The sequence below is a fragment of the Sus scrofa genome, chromosome 14 (genome assembly GCF_000003025.6).
Source record: "Sus scrofa isolate TJ Tabasco breed Duroc chromosome 14, Sscrofa11.1, whole genome shotgun sequence".
NCBI classification, from domain to species: domain Eukaryota; kingdom Metazoa; phylum Chordata; class Mammalia; order Artiodactyla; family Suidae; genus Sus; species Sus scrofa.
Window position 1 is genome coordinate 1,975,490 of NC_010456.5, and position 12,669 is coordinate 1,988,158.

At 44.9% G+C, this 12,669-nt stretch overlaps 1 protein-coding gene across 2 annotated transcripts in view; it reads right to left on the bottom strand.

Moving 5' to 3' along the window:
* DIRAS2 (DIRAS family protein) overlaps window positions 1–12,411 on the bottom strand; it is a 23,059-nt gene extending 10,648 nt beyond the window's left edge. The window contains exon 1 of one of the 2 annotated variants that reach the window (XM_021072210.1): window positions 12,104–12,269. The gene's annotated coding sequence lies outside the window, so the exon portion shown is untranslated. Of the gene's footprint in view, window positions 1–12,103; window positions 12,270–12,311 lie in introns of those variants that run through there. The other variant, XM_021072211.1, reaches the window with a different exon arrangement.

A 12,669-nucleotide genomic window follows, 5' to 3' on the forward strand; every position in this document is an offset into this window, starting at 1 on the left:
GACCATCAATTTTAATCATTTTAAAGGTCTTCCAAATGAAGGATTTCCATGCATGTGTGTGTATTTGTTCAACACATCAATGTAGTATCTTTCAGTTACCTTTCAAGAATGTACAGTGGACATCAGAGGTGACCAGAGGCTGGACAGGGGCCCTTGGAAAGCTGCTATTGGAGCAGAGATTCGAGATCGGTGATGGTGTGAAATCTGCACACCCGGGGAAGAAGGGGAAGAACTTCCCTACCAGAAAGAACAGCAGGTGCAAACAGAGATGCTAGTGTGGCATGTTTTAGAACAGGGAGGATTCTAGAATGGAAGGAGGGAGAGAAGGAGAAAAGTAGATGAGGCCAGCAAGCTAACTGGCAGAGGACATGCAGGTAGTATAAAAGCAGCTTTTACCGTGAAGGGGATGACGAGCTAGGAGGGCTGAGCAGAGAAGTGCAGACCTGACTCCTACTGTGCGAAGACCTCCTTGAGGGCTCTGAAGGGCAGCAGCAGGGGCGTCCAGAGGTCCAGCTTGGGCCAGGGTGGTGGCATCAGGAGGGAGGGTCAGTGCCACCTCTCCTAATTAGCTTGCCAGTAAGACAGCCTCATCCCTCCATCCTTGTTACACTCCTCACCCCCAGCTTCATGCTCACCCTCTCTTTGGTACCATCAGATTTCACAACCTTAGATGTCATTTCCATGACAACTTCCAACTAAACACACATGGCCAGTCTCCTTTATAATGTGCAGGCTCTTATGTCCCTCTGCCTCCAGAACATCTCTGCTCTGACGCCTTGGAGATACTCCAAATAAGTTTTTTTCTTTCTTTTTTTTTTCTTTTTAGGGACGTACCTGCGGCACATGGAGGTTCCCAGGTGAGGGGTCCCATCAGAGCTACAGCTGCCAGCCTACACCACAGCCACAGCAACGCCAGATCCAAGCTGTGTCTGCAACTTACACCAAAGTTCACGGCAATGCTGGATCCTTAACCCACTGAGCAAGGCCAGGGATCAAACCCAAAACCTCATGGTTCCTAGTTGGATTCGTTTCTGCTGCGTCATGACACAACAGGAACTCTGAGATACTCCAAATATGATTTGTGCCCAACTGAACACCTGTCTTACCCTAAACTCTTCCCCTGACAGTTTTTGTCACATCGATCATTGGCCACATTCTTCTCCCAGTTGTCCAGGCCAAGCCCCTGGAGGCCTCCTGAACCCCTGTTCTCTTGTATCTCATATCCATTCCATCAGCAAAGCATGTCAGGGATATCCTCAAAACGAGTTCACACCTAACCACAAATCATCTTCCCTACTGCCCTCAGGTTCTCCAAGTGACTGTCACCTCTCACCTGGAGCACTACAGTAGACTCCTAAGTGCTCAGTTTGCCTCAGGCTTTGAGCCATTCCAATCACACATACACACACCCCACCACCCGCTGCTGCCTCCGTGCCACCGCCCCAGTATGGTCAGGTCATTCCCATGCTCAAAATCCTCCACTGGCCACCTTGCCTCCCTGAGAGAAACAGATGAAGGGCTCTGTCCCCACCTGTTCTCTCAATTCCTACTACTTGACCCCCAGATCACTTCATTTCAGCCCACATTTTTCCCACGGCTACTCAGACACACCTGCCATGCTCCTGCCTCAGGACCTTTGCACTGACTGTTCCCTTTCCCTTGAGCACTCTTCCCCCATGGCCTCCAGTAGGCCTATGTTCACTTACCACCTCCTCTGTGAGAATCTCCCTGACTGCCCCATCTGAATTTACAATTCCAGCCTCAACCCTGGCAGTCTTTAGCCTCTTTCTGCTTTATTTTTTTCCATAGCAAGTCTGACATGCTATGTCATTTGCCTTTTTAAAACTTGTTTACTTCCACTACTCTATAAGCTCCATGAGGGTTGGTTGGTTGGTTGGTTTTTTGGCAGCACCCATGGCACGTGGAAGCTCCAGGGCCAGGTATTGAACCTGCGCCACAGCAGCAACCCAAGCCACAACAGTGACAAGGCCGGATCCTCAACCCACTGTGCCAGCGGGAACCCCTCTGTGAGGGGAGCAAGGGGTGCTCCAAAGTGTGGAGTGAGGATGGGAGAGGAGCTAGATTGCCTTCGGTTGGGGAGTGAGCATGAGATGCTAAAATTGACACAGGCCACTTAGAAATATTTCCTGAGACTGGTTGTGAATTGGTAGCTAAGTCATACCCAGTTTTGATTTGTTAGAAAGGGCTTTTAAAATATTAATTTTAAGGTAAAAAGACATGAACATGTTTAAATGTTAATGGGAAGGGAACCGAATATATTAGCAAGATAAAATGTAAGTTCTGGGAGAAGCTCAAGGAGAAATTGAGCAAGGATGCTGTGGAGTTAGGATGCTGTGGTCAGAGAGAAGAGGCCCCACTGTGCTTCTGGAAGTGGGAAAGCCTCCAGCATTGACAAGGTCCACTGTGACTGTGGGTGTGGAGCTAAGAGGACTGGAAGCAAAACACTGAAAACACCTGGATGACGTGTAAATGGAAGGTAAGGGAGATATTCTTTTTTGTGTGTGTCTTTTTTGCCATTTCTTGGGCCGCTCCCGCAGCGTATGGAGGTTCCCAGGCTAGGGGTCTAATCAGAGCTGTTGCTGCTGGCCTACGCCACAGCCACAGCAACATCAGATCCAAGCCACATCTGTGACCGACACCGCAGCTCACAGCAACGCTGTGGTTCCCAGTTGGATTCACTTCTGCTGCACCACGACAGGAACTCTGAGATATTCTTAAACATTCAGCTCAATTAGAGGGCAATCCCTTGGTGAGTGTAGGAGACCATGTAGGAAGCTGAATGAGAAAAGGCAAGGGCATACAGTCAGCAGCTAGGAACCACTCATCAACGAATACTTACTTGTGTCTGTCCTCTGGTAACTAGGCAGGTCAACAAAATCGCTGGAAAAAGCTAGTTACCAATGTGTCTAGAATCCAATGACAGATACCATCAGACAGGCCACAGCACCACCTGCCCTCAGCAGGCTTCCTGTCAAGGCCAAGACCCCCAAAGTCATTATATAGATAAATAGCTCAGAGCCAGGGTGACATGATTATCAAACAGGGGGTATTCTCGCAGACTCACAACTATGACTTCCATTAGAGAGCCCAGGACTGCCTGTGGGGAGATGAGCTCAGTCAAGGACCAGAGGAAAAGGGTCCTGGCGAAAGAAGGAACGTGGTTTTAACCAGACACAGAATAGAGAGGGAGTTGTGTAGACCCAGATGTAAAACCAATCAATATTTTAAGAGGAATCGGAGCGTGTGCGTATCAGGTAAACTAGGGAAAGCTAAAACTAGAAATCCACCCAGAAGCAAAGTGCGACTATGTAATAATGGGCTTCATGCCAGGTTGTAAAGGGGAATACATCTGAGACGGTGAGAGGGAGAAACCATTAAGATGCTGATCAGGAGTTCCCATCGTGGCGCAGTGGTTAACGAATCCAACTAGGAACCATGAGGTTGCGGGTTCGGTCCCTGCCCTTGCTCAGTTGACGATCCAGCGTTGCCGTGAGCCTTGGTATAGGTTGCAGACATGGCTCGGATCCCGCGTTGCTGTGGCTCTGGTGTAGGCCGGTGGCTACAGCTCCGATTGGACCCCTAGCCTGGGAACCTCCATATGCTGAGGGAGCGGCCCAAAGAAATAGCAAAATGACAAAAAGACAAAAAAAAAGATGCTGATCAGATAACAACCATCAACAGAGCCCAGGAGTCCTGACCATTTAGGAAGTGCTGCGAGGTCCCAGACAAGCTTGATCTTCAAAACATCTCTGATTTAGGTATCAGCAGCCCCATGTGACACACAAAGGAACCAAGACCTTGGGTGCTTAAAGTAACAGTGCCTCAATGCACAGCTAGTCAAGAGGCAGAACTCGTATTTCAGCTCAGGTTGAGCAAACCCAGTAAGGCATTCAGGCCAACGCAAATTTGAAACAATTAAACAAGGAGCTCTGGATTATAAAATGTTGGAAGTTTTTTTGTTTTTGTTTTTGTTTTTTTGCCGGAATATGTAATATTGCCAAGCAACTTTCAGAACACCTCATATTTATTTTTAAAATGTAATAACGATGTTAGGTAGCTAGTAATGGATGATCGTGTGGGTTCTCTGACTCATCAAAAAAGTCATAGAGGAGTTCCTGTCGTGGCGCAGTGGTTAACGAATCCGACTAGGAACCATGAGGTTGCGGGTTCGGTCCCTGCCCTTGCTCAGTGGGTTAACGATCTGGCGTTGCCGTGAGCTGTGGTGTAGGTCACAGAGGCGGCTTGGATCCCGCGTTGCTATGGCTCTGGCGTAGGCCGGTGGCTACAGCTCCGATTGGACCCCTAGCCTGGGAACCTCCATATGCCATGGGAGCGGCCCAAGAAATAGCAAAAAGACAAAAAGACAAAAAAAAAAAGTCATAGATACCTTCTAAAAGGCCCATATCAAAAGATGAACTCTGAACAACCATGCCAGGTGGCTAATATAACATACCTGCTCGTAGGAAAACACGGGTTATGCTTATATCATGGATATATACTTGAACCAGTATTTTTTTTTTTTTTTTTGGTCTTTTGAGCGCCGTACTCATGGCATGTGGATGTTCCCAGGCTAGGGGTCTAATCAGAACTACAGCTGCCAGCCTACACCATAGCCACAGCAACACCAGATCCGAGCCACATCTGCAACCTACACTACAGCTCATGGCAACACTGGATCCTTAATCCACTGAGCAAGGCCAGGGATCGAACCCACAACCTTATGGTTCCTAGTCGTATTCGTTTCCATTATGCCATGACAGGAACTCCTTGAACCAGTATTTTAACTCAGCCTTAACACTAGGAGCAAAGGTGTCCTGATAAATCTGACCCATAAAGGGCCAGTCTCTGCAAGTCTTAGGAGAAAGCAATGAGATGATATAAAAATGTTTAGGACTAAACATGCCTTTCAATGCTGAGTTAAAATAAAGACTCACAGTTGCTAATTAGTACAAGTCCTACAATTAAAGTTTGGGTCGAGCTGGCTATCTCAGTTGGAGAACAGGCCCCAAACATGGATTGTGTTTCTGTAATGGAAGCAGAACAGCTTCAGTGGAATCTGGAATTGTCCTAAAGGAGAGAGCTGAGTAATCCATGAAAGAAAATTCTCAGAACATCCATGTAAGAATGAAAACAGTACCTGGAGTTCCCGTCATGGCTCAGTGGTTAATGAATTCAACTAGGAACCATGAGGTTTCGGGTTTGATCTCTGGCCTCACTCACTGGGTTGAGGATCTGGCATTGCTGTGAGCTGTGGTGTAGGCTGGCAGCTCCAATTGGACCCCTAGCCTGGGAACCTCCATATGCTGCAGGTGCAACCCTAAAAAAAAAAAAAAAAAAAAAAAGGAAAGAAAAGAAAATAGTACCAAACAATGACCAATGCACCTCCCCCGCAAAATCCCCAATAATACTTCATGTTTGGAAATGAAAAAAAATGGACAAAATCATATCCATTTCGAATGCATTTAACTTGATTGGGCTCGTTTTTTCACGTTAACTCACAGCGGCAACTTACCCGACATGACTTCTGTTTAAATCACCAGAAATAGTCAAGAGCACAAATCAGATGGGAAAGGAGGGCATGCAGTGACACATTTAGTATATGTTGCCCGTTTGGTGGCATCCAGTGTTAACAAATGGTATCCAGGCAAATGGGGATAGGTATCAACTGACAGCATCTAGTGAGAGTGTATCACGCATGCACGCACGCACGAACACACAAACGAGAGTGCAGTATCCGCCGTGTTCATGTAGATCTGAATATATTAGCACCTACAGAACCATAGTGTGCTTTTTACCAGCTGCATAGAACGCCTGAGATGGTCCATCATTTATCAACCACTTTCACTGACTGCTTTTTTTTGCTCAACGAACAGACTCAAACATAGTTATCATGGTTTTGAGTCTACACGTAGAACAAACTCCTATAAAAGTTTATTTATTTTATGGATCAAAGGGCATGTGCATTTTAAGTGTGGTAGAGATAGCCAGCTGCTCTCCAAAATCACCTCCACTTTGCCCTGAGAGGTGCATGACAGTGCTAGTTCCATTCATGGGGCATAGTCCACTAGGTTACCAAATTCTTGGAACCTCCCCAAGGTACCAAGAAGGCTGCTTCTCAGAGTTCCCATCATGGCTCAGTGATTAACGAATCTGACTAGCATCCATGAGGACACAAGTTTGATCCCTAGCCTTGCTCAGTGGGTTAAGGATCTGATATTGCCGTGAGCTACAGTATCGGTCGAAGATGCAGCTCAGCTCCTGCGTTGCTGTGGCTGTGGCACAGGCCAGCAGCTACAGCTCCGATTGGACCCCTAGCCTGAAACCTCCACATGCTGCAGGTGCAGCCCTAAAAAGAAAAAAAAAAAAAAAAAAAGTCTGTTTCTCATTATTGGTGTAATCGAATGTATTTTATCTGTGACATCGAGCATTTCTTCACATGTTAAAAGTAATCTGTCTCACTGAGCCCTGCATGTTCCCCTGTTCTGCTCGGTTTCCTCCTAGTTTGCAAGGACAGCATTTATCCTATTTCAAGACAGCCGTTCTCAAGCTGGGTCCAGCAGACCGTCACTGGCCCCCTCACCTGGGGCTGCCCTCAAACTGCCCTGGCTCCACTGCATCAAGTCTCTGGGGTTGAACCCAGCCATCTCAGGTTTAAACCACTCTGTCTGGTGATTTGGATGCTCAGAAGTTTGAGACCTACTGTATGAAGCAAATTTGACCTCACCTGAAATATGTTATATTTATTCCCAGTGATCGTTTGTCCTTTGATATTGTTTCTTTCCCCCCCGCCCCAGGACAGAAATTTAAGATTTCTGGGAAGCCAAATTTAACAAACCTTTCTTTAGGACCCCAGTTTGATATCATCCTTAGAAAAATCCTTCCCTACTCTGACATGATTACACATTCTCTATAGTCACATTTAAATATTGGCTCCAACAACCTTATTTATATCTGCATCTTGAAACTGTTGGCATTTTAGAGGAATTTAAACTAACATTTAAAAAAAGGGAAAGACTCCAAAGGAGACAGTTTGCGGGGTGGGGGGATGTGCTGGGGTTGTGGGATGGAAATCCTTTAAAAATGGATTGTGATGATCATTGTACAACTATAAATGTAATAAATTCACTGAGTAATAAAAAAATAAAAATAAAAAAAGGGAAAGAACAAAAAAGAGGGGACGGAGTGCCACCTGTAAATTTACCTGGAATAATCAAAACTATATAAACACATGGTTGTCATGATAGCCTGGAAAATTTAGCTTCTTTTCAAAATCTAGGCCACCCAGTCACTTCTAGCACTCAACAGTCCCAGCGTCTTTTGTGCTCGCGTAGAGCTTATACAGTACCTTACAAAAACAGTAAGGTCAGTTTTCCATTTTGTGGTATCCTTCCACCACTCTGTGGTCAAGAACCCGACAAAGTCCAAAGAGGCCTCAAAAGAGAATTAAAATCCTTTAAGTGTTGGGGACTATTCCATAGATCTCTTTCTTTAAATCTCTGCGGACTACATCAAGAAGGCAATGAGATAACCCACTGTTCTTATGGGTGTATGTGTGATGGTGGGGCACGGCAGTTGAACAGTGGGGCTGGGGAGATAAAAGGACAACGATGTTGCATTAGATTTGTCTTTTTGTTGTTGTTGTTTTCGTTTTTGTTTTTGCTTTTAGGGCCTCAACCATAGCATATGGAAGTTCCCAGGCTAGGGATCAAATCAGAGCTGCAGCTGCCAGCCTACATCACAGCCACAGCAATGCTAGATCCAAGCCTTGTCTTCGACCCACACCACAGCTCACAGCAAACACTGGATCCTTAATCCACTGGGTGAGGCCAGGGATCAAACCTGCATCCTCATGGATACTAATGGGGTTCATTATTCCTGAGCCACAACGGAAACTCCTGTTGAGCTAGATTTTTAATCTGCAGAGACGTGAGAGAACTCTTGGTTTTTCTCTGGATACAGAGACCTGGATGGATACGGATCATTTTTTCTCTTTGCTCAGGATCATGTGAAGATAAATTTCTGATTCAGGAGTCATAGAGGCGCTGCAATAAAACAGAGTGTAAAGCAGACATTGGAAAGAAAGTCTACCCCTGCGAAGGTGCCTCTGTTTGAATGTTGATGAGTTTCTAGACTGTTCTGGAGCCCTGCTTCAGAAGTTAAATGGGAGCGGGCCGGAGAGAGAGAAAGGGAGAGACAGAGATTCATTACTGTAGGGGGGTCTAGCGGAAAGTTCCTCTGTTCTCTCATTTCATCACAAAAACAATCACTTTCCAAACACTAATTAGCACTAGGAAAATACTGCACAAATCCCTTTCATACAAAATGCAGTTCCTTATGTATCCTATCATGATTCCTAACACACAAGCCTTGTGATGGAAACGGTGCTCGTCCCTCCAGTGCTCCCTCCAGACAGCCAAGCACATGTCGTAAATTAATACATTCTAATGTAATAAGCTCCTATAACAAAACCCATCATTGGCAATCTGAGGCTAAAACTGCCTTTACGCTGAATAGTTTCACAGTAGTATTTCAGAGAAACACCAGGTATGTATGTTTCTGACATTGATAAACTATATTGACCAGCTATCCAGGGACTGGGCGAAGAAAATGACATTTTTTTTAAGTCGTTCGTGTCTGTGTTTCAAGAAGTCAGTATTCACGAGTCAGTCAATTATAGAGTATTCCAGTTCACAGAACTTGATTTAATGGTGTTAGAATAAAGAGGAACATGGAAGATATGCATGCCAGCCAAGGATAATATAAAAGAGACCTAAATACTAGCTCACTCACGAGTTACGATTTACGTATTGATTTTATAATGGGTTGGCTGCTACTTGCTCAGTAATTTAAATATGAAAACTGAGTGATCTCTGATGAGGCGTTTGGGGCCTCAGGTACTGACATCTGTCTTCGGGGATTGAACCAAAGCAACCTCGGTGCAAAATGGCAACGCCCACCACTCAGTAGGCTCCCTTTGTTTATGCTGAGGTAGATCTCTAGGCTGTGTGAATGTTGAATCCACATCTACTTGATATTTTTCATAAAACCACGGAAAGTATTGACCCAGTCCTCTTGTTTTACTGATAGAGTAGTAAAAATAGGTCCAAGACTATACAACTGGCAGGGAAAGATAGGACACAGATCTTAGGGCCATTTGAGATATATTTAGTTTTCATAGTGTTTAGTTCATTTAATGGCTCCTAACATTTCGGTTTTAAATTGCTTTGTCGGAAGGTTAACATTCTATTGTGCTGGTCCACACAACAGCCAACTGCCACGTGGGCTACTGACCGCTTGAAATGCGGCCAATCTGAATTGAGACGGCCTATGTAAGGCTTAGCATAAAAAAAATAAAATATCTTGTTAGTATTTTGTATTAATTGCATTTTACATGGCCGTTTTTTAATAGATTGGGTTCAAGAAACTATATTATTAAAATTAATTTCACCTATGCATTTTTACCTTTCTACGGGGACTAGGAGGACATTTGAAATTATGCATGTGACTTAACACACCTCATTTCTATTGGACAGCCCTGATTTATGGGAAAACACTTAACTGCCCTAAGGAGAGAGCTACAAGCAATCTTCCTCAATTTGCCGGTGACAGGAGCAAAGGAGGTGAGAATGAAACAGCATTTGCTCTACTTTAAAAAATTACTTACCAGCTTAAGAAAGCTAGACTTGCAAGCCACATAATAAAAATAAAAACTAAAACATAATTTGAAATCAAATAGTTTTTAAGTTCATCCTTAAGTATGCATGCATATGTAAATGTTACTGGTAAAAGAACACTAGCAGTTATGACAGCGTGACAATTATCATCTCCCTTAAGAGCAGCTCTTTCCCTAGAAAAATCATAACCAAAACCAACTAGTGTCCTAGACATCAGTACTGCCTTTAAAGAGATATCTGTCCATTATAAATACACCAAATAGCGAGCTAGATGGCTGACAGATAGATAGATTCAACCCATCATATAAGTGGGAATGGGGCACCATGGCTATCTGAATTGAAAGTCATAGGTTAGCACTGAGCCCTTTTAAACTTAAAACAGCTGGAAGGCAACCTCCTCACCCAGAGAACCAAATGTTCTTTGCAACAAAGAAATTCTCCAGGGCAAAAACGGACTGCATTTATCCTGGGGGAAAACAATGATGTGGTCTAAATTAATAGGTGAATTTCCAATATACTAATATATATATCACCTACGGCTTCACAATTAGAAAAAGGAGCATGTTTTTATTATCACGGTTCCACTCTCTTTTTGACAAAAGAACCCCGTTATTTTTCAAAGGTATTCATTTTTCAAAGGTTTTAATTTTTCAAAGGTTGTTACCTGTAAGATACACAGGTACCGGAGCAGAGACGGTGTTTACTCCCCAAATAATATATTACTAACAGAGTAAAGTCAGGTGTGGTTCCTAGGAGATGCACAACGTGAAATTAATAACATCGTCTCCGTTCTCAGGGTGAAGTGGCACTGCTGATTGCTGAAAATGCTAGATTGATAGACACAAGCTGAAGAGGAACTTCCACAACTTGGAAGGCAATCCGGGGGTTTTCCAGAGTCTCTTCTTTGGAACAACTCTATTAAACAAGAAAAGATTCTGGAGGTTTCTGCAATAAACCGTGCCCATCGGTTTGCTCTCTGCAGAGATAACTGTAAGCAGCAAGTCTGTGATGATGGAGACGACTGGCTCTCTCCCCCTCCCTTCCAGTGGTCACCAGCCAGCATGGTCCCCATTACCAAATTAAATGCCATGTGTTAAATGGAATGAAAATGCCTCCCTGCTTTGTATCTCCTGTTTCTATAACATGAACTATCGATCTTCCTATACCTCAGCACATAGGATCTCCGGCATTTCCAGAGATAGAATTGTTGACAATTGGCAATTTCAGGCAACCACCCCTCCAAAGAAAATACTATTATTCCCCCCACAAATATGTTAAATTTGTTCTAATTTTATCCTCCCTTTTTCTCTCCCTCCCACTCCACCTCTTCGAATCCAAATGCTGCTGGGAAAGAAGCGCATTTGGACTGATTTGGAATGTAAAATGTTCCAGCCTTTTACTGTTACCTAGAAAAATCTTCCTTAAAAAGAATATTTTTTTAAGTTTTTAGTTCAAAGCAGAAAGGGCCCCATATACTAAGACTAGCTTCTCGAATGGAAGGAGGTCGTTCAAAAAACAACATGGGCAAATATGTAGAATAAATTCCTAAGGAAGGCAAGCTGTGTCACTGCACACAGTCCAAAGAAACAATTCCATCACAACGGTGTATTTCACCATTCAATGGATGTAACATGATGCACAGGGCTGCTAGTTGAAAAGTCTCCCAGGGCCCCCACAGAACGTGAATTGGAGTTTTAAAGGGGAAAAACAGTATTTTTCAGGACGGAAGACTCAGGCAGGTTCCCACATGGCGAGAAGCCAGCAAATGCTTTGCAGGCGAGCCTGGGAGCTGTCAGCAGTCATTGTCATCGTATGGGAACCACAATCTTACAACTAAAGCTGGGATGCGGCGCCTTTCCTATCTTCTGTTCTTACAACAAGGAAATAGAACGAAACACATGTAAACATCATGAAACGCATTCTTTAAAAGGAAAACTAAAATATTTAGTCAAGTCTCAGCCAAGCCCAGGACGCTAGTAGGAAAACATGCTGAAGCAAACAGCAGCCTCTAACGTGCCTCGCATTTTTCTCACTTTTGGACCACAGCTCTTCTGGACTTTCTTAAATCCATGAAATCAACTTTTACATTAATAGAAACACCTGCACTGGAGAATTTCCTAAAACACTAACTCCTGTTTGGAAAAGAATCTCAAATAATGTGTAAGAGGCAGGTTTTTTTTTTTACAGTCCATGTTTTAGGAAAGTATATCGGGATGCTCACCCTCCCTGACAAGTACACAGAAATGCAGCTTTTTTTCCCCCCTCGCCAACTCAAATCCTTGTATTGCTGACTCTCCCTCCCAGATAGCGGCAATCCCTTTACAGGGGCTTGCAAAGGAGAATCCCAAAGCCGTTAATGTCCCAGTGCAGAGCAGCGAAGCCACGGGAAAGCAAGAGAAATCGGTTACCTGAGGATGAACACAACTCTGCTCAGAGCTTCTTCTGAGCTCGCCTCGCATAGGACAGGGCAGCGCAGGCTGTGCGGATGCGGGCTCCTCCCGCAGGCAGGCGGGGCGCGCGCTGCCTCGCGCCGCCGTGACGATGCCGTCAGCTGCTCGCCAGCCGTGCGCCCCGCGCCCCCGCGCACCTGCGCCCCCGCCCGTGTGCCCCGCGCACCTGCGCCGCCGCCCGGGCCGGGCGGGCCGGCGTGGTCACGGCTGCCCCCCCATCCTCCAGCCTCCCCTTCTCCTCCAGCTTCAATCTCTGACTTCTCAGCTGTGCCAACTGCTGCAGCGGCGGGTGCTCCGGTTTAAATGGCGCCTGCTCGCCTCCAAAGAGCTTTGAGGGGCCACCTACTGCATGCTCCTGGAATAGACGGTCAAGACTGGAATTCTCAGGGAATTCAATGAATTAAAATAATTTCATTGAAAGTGCACCAGATTCTTTTGTTTTTGTTCACAATACCAACGATAATTACTACTAAGCGCATAAACCTCTCTTTCAGTGTGTAGATACTAAATTAGAAACCTCATTT